Here is a 14,267-nt window from a genome sequence, read left to right on the forward strand (position 1 = left end):
TGAATCAGACAAGGTTGTTTTTTTCTGCAGCTCTTCTGAGAGAGCCTTTACTAAGCTCCCGTGAATGAGAGCATAAAAGAAGCTTATTCTACGTTGCATTTCCCAAACTTCCTTAACCATGAAGCCCTTTCGGAAGGAGCATCTCATGGACTGTCCGTCCGCCGGGTCCAGTGTCCGGGTTCCTGCCTTCCAGCCCTCCGAGCCAGGGCGTGGCGAGGAACTCAGGCCTTGCAACCAGGCGTATGCTCCCACTTTTTAGCTGGCAAGTTATTCAAACCCCCCAGGCCTCAGTTTTTTAATCTATAAAGTGGAACCAATAAGTATCACATCATACACGTTGCTGAGTTTTTGTTAGAATTAAAAGGAATGGTGTCTGTGCAAAGCCTAACACTGTCAACAGTAGATTTCCACTTCCCTGCATCCCCTTAGGACATAAATGTCCAGTTCTGCTTCCCTGCGTCCCCCTTGGGAAGGGCCTGGGCTCCCACCTGCCCTCCTGTCTTTTGCTACTGGGTTGTTTGTTTTTTTATTATTATTATTAGGGAGAGGTTGTACCTTGCACCACCCTTTAATCCTCTGAGCATTATCTACTCTCCTGAAGGACAAAGGTGGAGAGGTTATCTGTGTGGATTTCTGTCCTTGGAGGAAGGTCGGATGGGTCAGAGCCCGCCGGCGGGGTGGTGGGGTGGGGGTGGGGGTGCTCATCTCTGCTTCTCCTGCACGATCATTTGGTTCTGTATATGCGGAAAACCAGGTTGGGGGAAAACCAGGTCCACCCAAAGGGTAGCTCCCAGCTCCGACCCAGGCTTAGCTGGTGGTAGGACCCTGCAGGGGGAGCTGGCCCTGAGCCCTGTGAGGGGCTCTGGGGTAGTGGTTACAGGGGGCCTGGGAAGTCCTCTCTCATCTCCAGCTAACACTGACCTGAAATTCTACCTCTGTGAGGACGCTCTTGAAGACAGTCGGTGTTGTATTGACAGAACAGGAAGCCGTCCTTGGAGGGTCTCCCCCTGGCTAAACACAGGCTGAGTATTGAAAAGAATGACTACAGACAATGGAAACATGCATGCGATTTTGTGAGTTCACGGTTGTCAAGAAAAAACAAAAAGATAGATACACCACAGAATGGGAGATTTTTGTAAATCATACACCTGACAAGCGACTTGTATCTAAAATATTTAAAGAACTTTTAGAACTCAATAATACAAAGAACCCCATTAAATAATAGGCAAAGGATCAGAATAGACATTTCTCTGAAGAAGATGGACAAGTGCTCAATAAACGCATGAAAAGATATTCAACATCATTAGCAATCACGGAAATGATCATCAAAACCATAAAGAGATACCACTTCACACTCTCCAGTATAGCTACAATCCAAAAAATGGAAAATGGTAAGGATGTAGAGAAATATGAACCCCTGTGCACAGCTGGTGGGAAAGGAAAATGGTGCATCTGCTTTGAAAAACAGTCTAGCAGTTCTTTGAATGATTAAACACAGAGTTACCATGTGACCCAGCAATTCCACTCCTAGGTGTACACCCAAGAGAAGTGAAGACATACATCCTCATAAACACTTGTATACGAATGCTCATAGCAGCCCTGTAAATAATAGCAAAAAAGTGAAAACAACTCAGATGTCTAGTTAGCTGTGAGGAGGTAAATATGGAATATCCATAAGATGGAATATTGTCCAGCAATAAAGAGAAATGAAGTTCTGACAGGTGCTACAACATGGACAGATCTTGCAAACACTGCTAAAGTACAAGAAGCCAGACACAAAGGAACACATGTCCTGTGATTCCACTTACGTGAAGAGTAGGCAAATCTGTAGAGACAGTAAGTTGCCTGGTGGCTGCCTCCGGCTGGGAGGGTTGGGGAAACAGAGATGCTAATGGGTCTACGCTCTCCTCTTGGGGTGATGAAAATGGTCCCACATTGGTTGTAGTGATGGTTGCACATCTGTGACTATGCTAGAAACCATGGACTTGTACACTTTTAAGGGATGAATTGTAGGATATGTGAATTATATCCCAATAAAGTTATTTTTTAAAACTTAACAGAAAAAAAAATCTTTAAAAAGATGCACAGAAAAGCAAACAGCAAAAATCCTGAAACCCCTTTGTCATAATCAGTACGCCAACTCTTGGTAATTAAAGGGGAAGAAGCATTTATCTGTATGAACTATTTCAGACAGCCCTAGTCATGAAGGAAAGCTCTTCTTTTCAGAATGAGTCCAGCTAATAAATATGAAGGAATGGCAGAATTAAAAGAACAACAGTCTGTAATCCCAAGTGAAATATTGATTCAGACAAAGATCATCAAGGACTCTAACCCTGTTCAGTAAAGGAACGGGAACTGGGGCTCGCAGGGCAGCAGTGTTATCCCAGGGATTATTTGCTGGTCTGAAAGGGGAAAGTGCAAATTTGCAAGGAGGCATGCAGCTGGACCTACTCAGCATCACAGCTGACTCTTAAGTGCTTCCCGGCAGCACCTGGCCTACAGTATCCCCACCCCCCACCCCGCATCTTGAACCTGAATCCGATTAGGCATGTGGGTCCATCTTCGAGTTCCCAGGAAATGAAGGTGCTAGAGGAACTAGTCAAGGGAAACTAGTGAGGGAGTGACCCAGCTTCTCCAGTAAGTGGAACATTTTAATAGGACAACAGGACAACGGAAGCCCTCTCTTCCCTGGCCTGAGGAAGGAGGACGGTCCAGATCAGCAGTGCCCCGTAGAAGTGTAACAGGAACCACAACCCAAGCTCTGAGTATTTCAGTAGCTACATTAAAAACGTAAAAAGAAACTGATAAAGTTAGTTTTGATAATGCATCTATTTAGCCCAATATATCCAAAATATTATTTCAATATATAATCAATAACATATATCACTGAAATATTTTATTTTCTTCTTTCGTACTGTCTTCAACATCTGGTGTGTATTTTACACTTATAATTAATCTTAATTCAGATGCTAAATTTTCACTGGCAATATTTGATCTGTATTTAAATTTCATAGCATTTACAGTTTAAAAAAGTATATTTACACACCCAAGTTGTTCCAAACATACTGAAAAAATTTCCAAAACTGAACCAAAAAAGAAAAGAAATCATTTTCCTTTAACATTTGCATGTGCATTGACAATTCAAAATTACATCAGTTCAATTTAAATTCACCTACTCTTGTTTCAACTCAGTCGTGTTAACCTTAAGGTCAAAGGTTAGTTATTGCCCGACTTCCCTGGTGGCGCAGTGGTTAAGAATCCGCCTGCCAATGCAGGGGACACGGGTTCGAGCCCTGGTCCGCGAAGATCGCACATGCCACGGAGCAACTAAGCCCATGCGCCACAGCTACTGAGCCTGTGCTCTGGAGCCCGCGAGCCACAACTACTGAACCTATGTGCTGCAACTACTGAAGCCTGCGCCTAGAGCCCGTGCTCCGCAACAAGAGAAGCCACCGCAATGAGAAGCCCGTGCACTGCAACTAGAGAAAGCCTGCGTGCAGCAGCAAAGACCCAACACAGCCAAAAATAAAATGTAAATAAATTAATCTTTTAAAAAAAGGTTAGTTATTGTCTAAATGGAAAAGCATCTCTTTAGTCTGAGGGTAGTTTTTGCAGTTAATTTACATAATGCTGTTTATTACTATTAAAATGTCCTGCCTATGTATTCATGTTAGGAAAGCTTTGTAAAATCATTATTATTGATCTGTAGTCCAAAAATTTCAATTGCAAAAAGTCTAGCTAGGACACAGATGTGAAAAAGTTCACTTTTTTTTAAAGAAATTTTTTTTTATTTATTTGCTTGTGCCGGGTCTTCATTGCAGCATGCAAACTCTTAGTTGCAGCATGCATGTGGGATCGAACCCAGGCCCCCTGCATTGGGAGCGCGGAGTCTTAACCACTGCACCACCAGGGAAGTCCCCCCTAAATTCACATTTTAAGTGAAGTTTTTAAGCTTCAGGTTTAGCTCATTCATATGCAGTGTGATGCTGGGGAGAAAACCCAAATCACACAGCTGTTTGTTGCCTTTGATTACTGAATATCTGGCCAACAGTCCCTTTATTTCAAGAAATCCTTGAACTGGAGGTAAAGTAGGAGTAAAACTCTACCAGTGAGCATTGGCACACATCATTACATTCCTCGTCCTTAATGGGTTCTTTCAACAAAACCATCAAACTGAGGATGGGTTATAGCACTGGCACACATTTAAGGAACAATTAAAAGAAAAACTATTTATGACACCCTTTGCAGTGTCTGCTTCAGAAAACCGGATGCGAATATTTTCAATACGCATCATGCAACGGAACAAAGCAATAAGAGAAACATCAGTGTCATGTTTTTAAATTCCAGGGGCTTCCCTGGTGGCACAGTGGTTGAGAATCCGCCTGCCAATGCAGGGGACACAGGTTCGAGGCCTTGTCCGGGAAGATCCCGCATGCTGTGGAGCAACTAAGCCCGTGGGCCACAACTACTGAGCCCACGTGCCACAACTACTGAAGCCCGTGGGCCTAGAGCCCATGCTCCGCAACAAGAGAAGCCACTGCAATAAGAAGGCCACACATCGCAACGAAGAGTAGCCCCCGCTCACCACAACTAGAGAAAGTCCGCACTCAGCAACGAAGACCCAGTGCAGCCAAAATAAATAAATAAACAATTCCCCAAAATTCCTGATTTCCGCTAACATAGTTGGAGCGCCATCCATTGTGTTAGAAATTACACCCGTTTTTTTCACCTGTAGCTGACGCCCTAAAAGACCCCAAAATGCCCGCCTTGGGCTCTATTTTCCAGGCCACGAATTGGCAACAATTCTTTCTACCTTTGCAAGTCAGCTGCTGGCCTGGTACGTGGCTTCAGCCTTGGACCAGCCCGTGCCATCTTCCTTCATTTCATATCTCATTCCATATTCGACATGTTTAGGTGCGTTTTAGATCCGTTTATTATTATTACCTTTTGATGTTTCGAGCAATTGAAAGATGGGTGTATTCTGAATACATAATATTGGCAACTTGCCACCAATTTTTCATGAATATGAATTTTCTTTATCATAACATGCAGTGCCCACCCTGCTGTGTCAGTTGCTAGTTTCTTCGAGACACATTACAGACCGTTTCCTCTGATGCCCCATCCTGGTTTCTTCCTGTTTTACCTACGGAACACCCCACAAGCTCTGCCAGCTTTCCACAGCGGTGCCTCGTCTCAGGCTGAAGCCAGTGGGCTGGGAGCTTGGATTCTAACGGCTCCAACTAGGCCTCAGTTAACACATCTTCTAAATGGGAACAAGGACACAGATGAAAGTAGCTGGTGGCATTGGGGCATAGTTGAAGTGCATACCCTATCAGTAGAGTCACAAACACTGAAACCCAGGATAAGATCAATCGATTTCTTCAGAAATCTTTCACCCACAAAATGGGTTAAAGTTTGACTGGGTTAAGTCTATTGACTTGACCTCAAAGACACTTCCACATGGGCCATGCCCTGTGGTCTGGATTGCAGTTCTGAGTGGTGAATCTAAAAGCTAATATTTGCTCTGTCCTCATCTGTTATCCTCGGCCTAGGTCTACACTTCAAAAGAGAAGATGCAGCCTTACAGGAGTCTATGCTGATCAAGCAAACGCCAGTGTCCTGGGGTCATTTAGCTGAAGGAGGCGTTGCCTGCAACAGCAATAAGAGTTACTCTGGACGTTTCCACCGAGAGAGAGAGAGAGAGAGAGAGAGAGAGAGAGAGGGAACCTGTGAGGCACCTCTCGTGGTCCCCACGTGTCACGCAGCTCCCCCCTGGGGAGAGAAACAGGACGGCCCCAACTTCACTCCACATTCCCTTCACCGACGCCCCTGAGACAGGACAGGTCCTCACGCAGCTCAGAATAGCCCAGGGTTTGAGCCTGTGGCTTCCAGGTGCCAGAGGGAATGTGCTTTTCTATTTTCACACACGGCTGGTACCGGCTGTGGACCTGAAGTCTTCCAGTGACTTTGGGTGGGGTGGGGAGCGGAAGGGGGAGGTGTTCTCTATCTAGTGACCCCAGATCTTACATGGCCCCCCCCACCCCGCCACCGTCTCTGCGCTGGTCCCCCTCCAGTCCCCATCCGTCCCACGGGTGCTGCCTGAGAGCCCAGGAGATGCCAGGTGGCGCACCTAAGGTTCAGGGAAACTCAGACAGATGAGGACTCTGCTCACATTCCAGCAGAGACAGAGAGACAGACAGACAGACAGACAGACAAGGAGACAAAGAGAACGAATTAATGCGCTTCTGCCAAGCGCCAGGAGGGGCAGGCAGGGTGATGAGACAGAGCAGGACGTGGACAGGGCGGGCTAGGCGGGCCCGCTGCTGCTTTGGGTGGGATCATGGGAGAAAGCCTCTCTGAGAAGCTGAGGCCTGAAGCCCCAGCAGGAGCCGCTAGGGAAGGGTGTCGGGGCAGAGGACATGGCAGAGAGGACCAAACCTCCTTTTGTTAGAGAAACAGCTGGGAGTCGGGGTGAGGGACCGGGCTGGTCGCCCAGCACAGGTGTGTCGTGTCAGCTGGTGTCTCCGCCCCCTGGCACCTTCCACATGGCCTCCGGGGAGGCCTCCCGGACTGGCTGAGTGAGCCCAGCTCCTAGACAGCCCTGTGCGATCAGACGGCCCCCATCAGGCTTCTTCACACAACAGCTGTGGGCTCACGAGCGCCCGTCACCATGGACCCGCCCAGTGTCGTTTCTGCCCAAGGGGCTCGGAGCAAAGGGGACGCGGGGAGCTGAATGCCGCATCCCCTCCAATCCATATGGTGAACCCTAACCCCCGTGTGATGGCATGTGGAGGGGGGCCGCTGGGAGGGGCTTAGGGTTAGACGGGATCATGTGGGGAGGGGCTCTTACAAGATGAAGGGACCAGAGCCTTCTCTGAACCAGGAAGCGGGTCCCCACCAGACACCGAGTGGGCGGGCGCCCCGACCTTAGGCCCCTGGCGCCCTGGACCGTCTGCTGCTTCAGCCCGCAGCCCGAGGAATTCTGCCTGAAGGCTGATGCCTCCGGGATTCAGGGTCCTGCCCAGCTTCCTTAAGGCCTGTGCTGGTGTCAGGGTAGGACAGTGCTGGGGCCGCCCGCGGAGAGGTCAACGTGCGGGGACTGGGGTGTGGCCCCGGCCCAGGTGGTGGGCACTGAGACACCGCAGTTCTGGGGCTTTTCTCTGTCGGGCCCGAGGGGCTGGAGAATGAGGGGCGCAGGTGCTGGTGGGACCCAGTGGGCCATGAGCAACCCGTGTCTTGGCTTTGCCTGTGCCTTTGGGCGCTGCAAGTGGGGAGCGAGGAGAGAGTGTGTCCCCGGGGACACAAATGCAGCTCTATCAAGCCGGTCTGTCAGATGCCACCAGGCTGCATCGCAGGCCAAGAGCTGTCACCGCGTGGTTACCTCTCCTGATGAGCCGGCGGTGGATGAGTGCTCCTGCTACAGTGGGGAGGGAGGAGGCATCCCACGCACAGCTCGCCCAGTGGGGAATATTGATGGGGGACCGGGGACCACACAGTGAGAGCTGCCAGAGGCAGAGAACGCCCGACACAGGCCCGGACGAAAAGAAAGACAGAGTCCCAGCCAGTTCAGATGCTAGTGAGGGAGGGCGTTGGCCGCAGCAGGTGGCCAGGGAGCCACCACGGCTCTGCCAGCAGCCTTGGGGTGAGGGGGTAGAGTGAGCTGTCTCTGGCCGTGCAGCTTCCAGGCCTGCTCTCCGGAAAGTTCTGCAAGGTACTTACTCCTCTATAATAATTCCCTTTCTGCTTAAACTTGCTAAAGTGGATTCTCTTGTTTGTAACTAAGACTCCTGACCAATGTGCTAGAACAGTGCCATCCAGTGGAACTTTCTGCCTTCATGGAAATGTTCGAGAATCTGGGCTGTCCAACCCGGGAGCCCTGGCCTCCTGCGGCCGTGGGGCACTTGAAATGTGGCCGGTGTGGCCACAGAACCGAATTTTGGCTTTTATTTAATTTTAAGCAATTTAAATTTAAATAGACAGCCGTGATGGGAGTGCACCCTGTTGGACGGCACGGAATTATAAACTTAAGGTAGGGTGCGCCTCGAGATTAGCTGAGAACACACCGGCCAAGGTCATGGGGGTCAAATACCAGATAAATAGGCTGGACTTTCTCCAGAAGAAGCAGAGCTGCTGAAGCTTTTCCTTTAACACAGTGAAGGGTTACGGGTGCCACTGTCTGTTGATGGAATTTTAAGCCTCAGCGTGGACAATGGGCTTGGGGGGCAGTGCTGCAGCGGGGAGCCCAGTCAGGAGGTCACTGCGGCTGCCCAGGTGAGCAGAGAGAAGCGGGGATAACGGGAATGAAAGGAAGCCCCGGCTCAGGAGGCGAACCAGCAGGATCTGAAGGTTGATGATGCGGGAAGGGCTGGGGGAGAAGCTCTGGACAAAAGGATGGATCCATCTCTGGATGGATCCTTTGGAAATGGTGTGAGTCAAAGTGTCTCCACTGAGTTCGGGGATCAGGAAGGAGCGGCAAGTTTTGGGAGGCTGGGGTGAAGATGCAGGTTCAGGATTGATGAACCAAGATGAAGTGCTTGGCAAACGTCCGCGTGGCGACGAGCAGCCTGTAGTGGCCAGCAGCTTGGGTGTCCAGCCAGGGTAGGACTTGGTTGTTTTTGGAACTTAGAGCCACGCATGGTATTCTGCTTCTCCAACAGGGCCGATCCATGAAATCACAGGGATGCTTTAAAACTACAGGTATGCTCCAAATCTATTGTCTGAGCATCTCTCCTTGGTGGTTACCAGTCATTGATTCACAGCCATTTTCACCATCAAGGACCTTTTTTGAAATTGGTTTTCCTATAGACCTGTTTTAAGAAAGACTGTCTAATGAAGATGTATTTGTTAAGTAACTTTTCTGCTCCTCTACAGGAGCATTTTAAAAGTGAAAATTTAAAATTTCCCCTACGTGTGAGATAATTAAAGTTAATGTAAACCAACCAAAGCCCAGAGGAGCCTGACGTGTTGCCGTGTAGGTTCCTGGTGTGTAAATCTGTGCTCCTCACACAGCTTTTGGCAACGTTGACATAGATCTCAGACGCCCAGATCTGCCGAGAGCTCAGGCTGGCAGTCCCTGACCGGGTATAAGGAACCAGGGGCAGGACTGGGGACAGCTGCCTTCCCCCCACCGTCCCAGGGAAGCTGCGATCTGGGAGGGGTGCCGGGGAGGGAGGGGACACTTTCAACACTGCACTCTAGTGGCACATTGTGACAATTGCAAACTCACGGAAAGCCCTTGCTCTGTGCCTGAGGCTGTAGTGAAGCTTTGCGGGGAGGAAATGAACTCACGTGACTCTCCCTGCCCTGCAGTACCTGCCCCCCACCGCCAGGTGCTGACCCACCAGTGACGCCTCCTCCGAGCCTGTTTGAATTTGCCCACCGCTGCCCACCTTGTCCTCTGTTTCTCCCACAATGCTCAGTACCGTTTGAGAGCCACATCCTCTGTGTGGTTTGTTTCTTCTGATTCCCCTCACTAGGAAAAAGGCTGATGGAGAGCAGAGAGCTTTGTCTGCTTCCCTGGCGCCTGGCGAAGAGCTGGTGTCAGGAAATGTTTGTGTGAATGAACCAGTAGATCGAGAGCCGTCCGATGGAGAACCTCCCGGACAGTGGCTCAGCTTCCTGGACAGCACTGGACACCCCCTGTGGTGGGCCCTCCCCTTTCAGCGCCTCCATCAGCTGTCAGGAGGCTGAGACCCCCGCCCAGGGGTCACTGCCTTCTCCCATTTCCGCAGGCTGTCCTGGAAGGTTTTGTTGGAGGAAACGGAAGTCTGGAGTCACTAGAACGTTCGGGGGATGTGGGAGCCTGAGTCCCAGCCTGTGAACTGTAGTCTGGGAGGCGTACTGACCTCTGGCTTCCTTTTGTCTAAAATGTCAGGGACAGTCGCTTGTCCGGTTCCTGTGAGGCCAACGTTTATTATTTTATCATTAATCTTCTCAAGGGCTTAGACATTAAACTTTCACTACTGCTCATATCAAAGTCTTTTAGATCGAGTTCTATGTGAGTCTGGGTTTCCTTGGATGCTTTCCAGGTTTCACTGGGGATGTTTTGTAACTAGGCGAGAGTTTACGTTGTTAGCAAAACCTTAGGCTCTAAAAACGTGTTTTAAAGTTATGTGAAGAGCTTAACTCTGCTCTCAATTTCTCTTAAGCAAATCTTTTCTTTAGTCTGAACACTTACTTATTCAACTGTTATTTAGGACTAAAAACAAACCTGATCGATCCAGTTTCCAAGTCCATAAAGAAGCAGGGTTTGAAAGTCTGTGGGTTTTCACGTGTCTCCACGTGATCAAAGTTTCCAATTTCACAATCACCCATCCCTCAGCCCAAAGCAGAACCCAGGAGAGCTGAGATCAGGGGCCAAACTGGCTTCCTATTCCCTCGAGAAAGAAAACCCCGTGTGCTAAAATTTGGGGAAAACACCGAAATGAACAGAACTTGCTGCCAACAGTGACGCTCCGGAGCTCCGGAGTCACAGCTGTGACTGGAGATCGCGGCTTTCCTGCCCGAGCTCGGGTGTGACGAAAACAGCACAGTGAAGGTGGTTTCTCTGCCAAACATTTATTTGATGTCTCTCCTCACCACGGTAAAGGACAAACACGTGCCCACACCGGACGTATGTCGTAAACGAGTGTTCTTGATTTTGGATCCTGAATTATAGCCATTATCAGGGAATCAATGAAATAAAATTCAAAAGTCATGGGCTCAACATTGAAAGGTTGGTAACATCTGCTGCTGAGGAGAACCAGCAAATCTTAAGGATTAGTGCACGTTCTGAATTCCCTTCCTGAATAAAATGGCAAGTCCCCTTGGTCCGCTCTGCTTTTCCCTCAGAGGGCTCGCCACCTTGGCATCTACTGTTTGTGTGCTGTTACTGGTTTGCTTTTTCTCCCCTGCTGGAAGCGTAGCGTCACCAGAGGAGGGCCCTGCCCTGTGGCTGAGGAACCTCTTAGGACGGCGATGGGAGTGTGGTCCAAGCTCAGGAAATGTGTTTCGATTGAGTGAATCTCTGCTATGAGGGATCATCTGTTTAGTCTGAGTTTCCACATGCCAGGGATGAAATGACTGTCACTATGTGAAAGCACTGACAAGCTGAAACGGCTGGGGCGGTTGTCCTCCCATCAGTGGAGGTGCCCTCGACCCTTGTACGGCCAAGGAATCCGAGCCCTGGGATGGGGACGTGTCCACACCACACTGGCAGCAGAGCCCGACCCCAGGCCCAGCCTCTGACTTGGGATCCCGAGTCACAAGCTGCCCTGCCATCTGCCCTCGTACACAAGATTTACTCATTTTACCTAGGAGGTCACAGACAGGATAAAACACCAGGGATTTGGTGGGCGGCATAACTGGGTGACCCGGGGGCTGCCTTGGAAACCAGGAGCCCAGGCTCGAGGCTCCCTTACCCGCACCACGTTTCCAGCATCTTGGGAAGCAAATACGGCCAGTGGTCTGGGTTGGCATTACTCAGGACAAGTGGCAAGTTGGATTTGCAAGTATAGATACAACGCTCTGCATGAAAGGCACCTGGAGGACTAGGTGACATCCTGCAAAAGATGGATGTGTGCGCTTGCGGCTGAGTTAGCGGGACGTCCCCCGAGACACTGCACAGCCGGGGAGACAGGACTGCGCCCCCGTCCCGGGCAAAGGATGGATGTTTGCCTGCAGCCCTTTATAAATGACTGGTGTTTCCCAAGTCGGGCCCCAGCTGTCACACAGCCCTCTGGGCAACCCTCGGCCTGGGCCACACTCCACCACCCCCGTGAGACCGGGGGGGCCCGGGGACTGACACACACGGGGTCTCGCTGTTTGCTATGGGGGTGGCTGGGCTCTGACCCGGAGTCTCGTGTCTCGGTCCGGCATCCACGAGACTGCGGCAGGTAACTTGTCAGCTTCTGAGAAAGCAAAGCCCCAAAGCGACACATTTCCTGAATCTCATCCCCCTGTGAACCACACACAGGCTGAAACGTGTGGCCAGATCTTCGCTGGCCCGGCAGACAGAGTGACGGGCCCCGCAAAGATGTCACGTGCTGGTCCCGGGGCAAAGGGGAGCTGAGGTGGCAGGGGCAATTCAGGGCGCTAACCAGCTGGCCTTACAGAAGGGAGCGTGTCCTGGGTGCTCCAGGTGGGTGACAGATGTGAGGACCGTAGCTTCGGCCCCTGCGGCTGGCTCTGAGGCTGGAGGGACACTGGGAAAGGGCTGGAAAGGTCTCCCCTGGAGCCCCCAGAAGGAATGCAGCCCTGCCCACACCCTGATTTCACCCCATGGGACCCATCTCGGACTTGTGACCTCCACAGTGGCAATAAAAGATAACGCACGTCGGATGGAAGAGATGCTTTCTCCAATTCAATCTCTTCCAGTTGGCGTTTCCTGAGCACGCTCTGGGGCAGCAGGAGAAAGAATTCCTTGGGCGTTATCGTTGGCCCTGAAATTCAGCGCTCCACCTGCAGCACCGTGAGGCTGTAGGATCTTGGGAAGATCCCTCAGCTGCTGGGGAAGCAGCCCCAAAACGATGGCAGAGATGTGTGCGTGGGGGGGTCCCACCGGCTGACACACGCAGGTTAGGAGCTGACCAAGAGGGAAGAAGAAATTAGGTTGCAGAGCTCACGACCGACAGCGTAGCTTCTTGTTTTATTACTGTACGAAGAAAAGCTGGGCGTGAGGTGGCAGGTGGCACACCCGCGAGAGACCGTGGGTATGGCGCCCAGCAGCCCACCCAGGCCACCTGCTTCACTACCAACATGACCACCCCGTCTCCTGCCGGGCTGCACGGGGAGCGGACGCACACACACGTGCTCACATGGGCTCACACGTGCAAACGCACACACACGCGCATCACACAACGCACTTGGGCACGCGCTTACACACCCACGCGTGCACGCACACGCGGCCCCGTGCGCGCACAGCTCTCAGGGTGGGGGACGGCCGTGCCGCCCGCCCCCACGAAGAGGCCAGCTGGTGGCAGCAGAGGCGGGAGCAGCCGGAAGGCGGTGCAAGGGGAGGGGGAGGGCCTGGTAAGAAGCTCACCTGCAGACTGTTACTCGTGACGGTATAGAAAGTCCAATATCACAGTTATGCTAGAAAAATATTACACTTCATAAAACCCATGTTTATTTAAAAAATCTATTCAGAAAGTCTGGAAAGCGTAATAAATATCGTAGAGTGGCCGCCCATCTCCAACATAAAATATAAAGCGTGAACACGAGAGTCCCCTGTAAACACGGACGCGGGCAGGGACACAGAGTGCTGGCGGTGTCCTCAGGGGACCGCGGGCTCGGCTGCAGCTGGCGGGTCCCTTCCCGGTGACGCCCTGAGCCTGCGGGTGGCTTCTCCTCGTCACTCAGGGCCTGCGGCGTCCTTTCCATTCTAGAATCCCACGGCTCTCGGAGCGGTGAGGGCCACCAAACCACGTGGGAGAGGACGAGTGCAGATCAGATCCCTCCTGTGCTGGAGGCACCCAGTGAAGCAAGGCCACCACCCCAGAGCAGAGCTGGGTCACGCCACTAGTGAGCAGGGCTGGCTCGCATCGGAGCCGTGGCCACTCGAGCCCTGACAGCCGTCCGCGCAGCAACACACACGCGGGTAGTCTGAAATCACGCCCCACTGCCCCTGGGAAACAAGTGAAACCTCACTCTTGCCCAGTGTGATGTGGGGGGCAGCACTGGGAGAAGCTCTCCCTCCGGGGGGCGTCAGGTGTTTCTCTTAAAGTGGGCAGGCGCCGGGGTGGATGGGACTACAGTGGGTGCCACGGAGGGGGACTGGCAGGGCCAAAGGCCTGAGACCCCGGGCTCCGGTTTATCACAACCAAGTCTGGTTCTGGTGATCCAGAGGGGGTCTGACTCTACAGGAGGGCAGGGCAGCCAGTTAACTTGCTGGGCTGTCACACCACGTGTGCAAATCCCGCAAGGCCTTGCGTGAATGGTGGAGGTGCCCCGAATAACGTGGTGACGGCACCTTCATTCACATACCGACTGCCGGTTAGGAAGCCCAGCCACTGGCTACTTGAGACTTAAGCCAGTTCAATCAAACACAGGCTCTCAGCTTCTCTAGGCTGCCTCTCTGCAGAAGGGTGTCAAGTACCACTTTGTTTTGCAGAAGGGCGAGGGAGTGGAGGTATCTCAGGGCATTTGAGTTGGTTCAGGAGAGAGTGGGGAAGAGCCGGGGTGCCCCTGCCACGGGCGGGGTCTGGTGCGGGGCGAGTCCTGGGGTCCCCGTGGGGCTCTGAACGGTCAGAACTAAGGCTGCACACGTAAGGGGGCTGGTGTGACACCCA

This window comes from Neophocaena asiaeorientalis, unplaced genomic scaffold, assembly GCF_003031525.2.
Source record: "Neophocaena asiaeorientalis asiaeorientalis breed wild unplaced genomic scaffold, Neophocaena_asiaeorientalis_V1.1 scaffold649, whole genome shotgun sequence".
Lineage (NCBI taxonomy): Eukaryota > Metazoa > Chordata > Mammalia > Artiodactyla > Phocoenidae > Neophocaena > Neophocaena asiaeorientalis.